At 45.8% G+C, this 2434-nt stretch overlaps 1 non-coding gene across 1 annotated transcript; it reads right to left on the bottom strand.

The window, feature by feature from the left end:
- Positions 1–1953: 1953 nt before the first annotated feature.
- Positions 1954–2061, bottom strand: TRNAL-CAA (transfer RNA leucine (anticodon CAA)). Its single transcript has 2 exons — positions 2024–2061; positions 1954–1999 (listed from the first exon to the last, which is right to left on the bottom strand). It is a non-coding gene; the product is annotated as a tRNA-Leu (tRNA).
- Positions 2062–2434: the final 373 nt, after the last annotated feature.

Raw genomic sequence — 2434 nt, 5'->3', positions numbered from 1 at the left:
ACATACTGCTAGTTTTTAAGTTTCATTATGTAACTCGTGGTCAGCAGACTCGGGCTCTGAAGAAAAAGACCTTGGATGGGTGGAGTATGCTAGGTTCGTCTAGGCCTCCCAAAGTGGTGGGACTACATTATTATTATTGTTTGAGATGGAGTTTTACTCTGTCTCCCAGGCTGGAGTGCAGTGGCACCATCTTGGCTCACTGCAACCTCTGCCTCTCAGTTTCAAGCGATTCTCCTGCCTCAGCCTCCGGAGTAGCGGGGATTACAGGCTCACACTACCACGCCCAGCTAATTTTTGTATTTTTGGTAGAGATGGGGTTTCGCTATTTTGGTCAGGCTGATCTGGAAATCCAGACCTCAAGTGATTCGCGCACCTGGGCCTCCCAAAGTGCTGGGATTACAGGCGTGAGCCACCGCGCCCGGCCGAAATTATAATAAACTATCCTTGAAAAATATGTTGTTGATTTGCGTAATTTAAATCCTAACTTCTGACTGGGCGTGGTGGCTCACGCCTGTAATCCCAACACTTTGGGAGGCCGAGGCAAGCGGATCACAAGGTCAGGAGATAAGAGACCATCCTGGCTAACACGGTGAAACCCCGTCTCTACTAAAAATACAGAAAATTAGCTGGGCGTGATGGCGGGCGCTTGTAGTCCCAGCTACTCCGGTGGCTGAGGCAGGAGAATGGCGTGAACCCGGAAAGTGGAGCTTGCAGTGAGCCGAGATTGCATTACTGCACTGCAGCCTGGGCGACGCAGCAAGACTCCGTCTCAAAAAATAAAAATAAATCCTAACTTTTTTCTTTTACTCAACACGGTTTGAAAAATCTACTCATCCTGCTGCATGTACATCTGCTTGGTCACTTGTGGCTGCTGCATAGTATGAAAACCATAGGCAGTATACTGATGGACATACAGGTTGCCTCTAACAATGCTACCTCAAAATGCTAGAAGCACTGTACCTGGCAAGGCCAATCATGGAGCTGAGCTGAAATTTCACTGAGGTGGATTCCTGGAAGTGGACTTACTGGGTAATAATTTAAAAGTTATACAGGAGGAAAACCCAGGTAATGTTAATATTGCAAAAAAAAACCTAGGACCCTAATTTTAAGACCAAGATTTCAATTTACGTAGTACTTCATATAATGCAATTTTTATCTTCAAAAACAAGAGACAGAAAGGATATCCAAATCCGGTAATTCTGAGACGTAATCTCAGAAGGAGCTTTAAACTTAGTTTCTTTTTAACAGGATGAGTGTTTCTTTTTTATCGATGACCCAAACGTGTTTTCAGCAATGTCATAATCTTAGGGGTTCCTTCCTCTTAGGTTTTAGAGCTAACCTAGGAAATCTTTTGGTAGAAGTTTGTAACAGATTATTTTACCTGTGCAGAAAAGTAGTGAAGATTTTAGTAATTTCCCTCACATGACTGATCAGTTGAACGACTAAGGAAAAAGAACAGGGTGTTACCATCGTTGCTACAGCGGTGTGTGTTTACGACGGTTGCTGGTCAGATCAATGTCAGATTCCCCTTTCAGGGAGACAGACGATATACAGGAATCAGGGACGTTCCTACAGGGCTGTCTGAGAACGGAGACCTTTTTCTCGTGTCTTTCTTTTTTCTTTCCTTTTTTCGTTTGTTTAATTTTTGTCAGCTGATTCACAGACCAATAGATGGAAATCCACTGCTTACTTTCTTGCAAGAGAAAGGGATCTCCAACAGTGCTGCGGGACTGCCTCCAAATGGTACTGAAAATATCCCAGGATTCTGTAAGTCAGGGGTTTTCGTTTGTCGATTGGTTTGGTGTAAGAGAGATGCCTCTCTCTTTGCAAGACCCTGTTTGGCGAATATCTGTTGGGGCGGGAAATCTTGGAGATAGAAACGGCTGAACTATTGTGGCATTCCTTGGCGAAACTCGGTACAAATCTGGTAGGGAAAAACAAAATGTCGTACTGTGTCATAAGTGGGATTTGAACCCACGCCTCCATACGGAGACCAGAAGCCCCGAACACAAGCAGCAGCAAGCTTGAGTCTGGCGCCTTAAACCACTCGGCCATCCTGACACTATGACACAGCCGCTGCAAGTACACGTGATGAGTAATGATGACTTACGGCTCGCCTCCCGGCTGAATCCCAGCCGCAAAAGTTATCTCTGGAATTTGCCCGACTAAACAGGAGTTCCAAATTCACTGATTACGGAATGAAAGCGTAGAAGAGTACAACTGTTAGTGCGGAACTGAATAATTTTTACAGTACTAGAGACCAAGATGGGAGTGGGGGAACAAGATATGGAGGAGATGTTTCCACGTCGCCTCTCCCCTTCCTCTAGTAACTCCCTGCGCTCGGCCCTGCCCTCTCCCTCTGACCCAGCCCTCCTGCCCCGCATAGACCTCTGCTTACGATCCTGACCCTGTGGGGTCACTTTGCTCTTTGTTG

The sequence above is a fragment of the Macaca mulatta genome, chromosome 4 (assembly GCF_049350105.2).
Source record: "Macaca mulatta isolate MMU2019108-1 chromosome 4, T2T-MMU8v2.0, whole genome shotgun sequence".
Lineage (NCBI taxonomy): Eukaryota > Metazoa > Chordata > Mammalia > Primates > Cercopithecidae > Macaca > Macaca mulatta.
The sequence above is the reverse complement of the archived record's forward strand: the minus strand, read 5'-3'. Positions and strand labels throughout refer to the sequence as shown.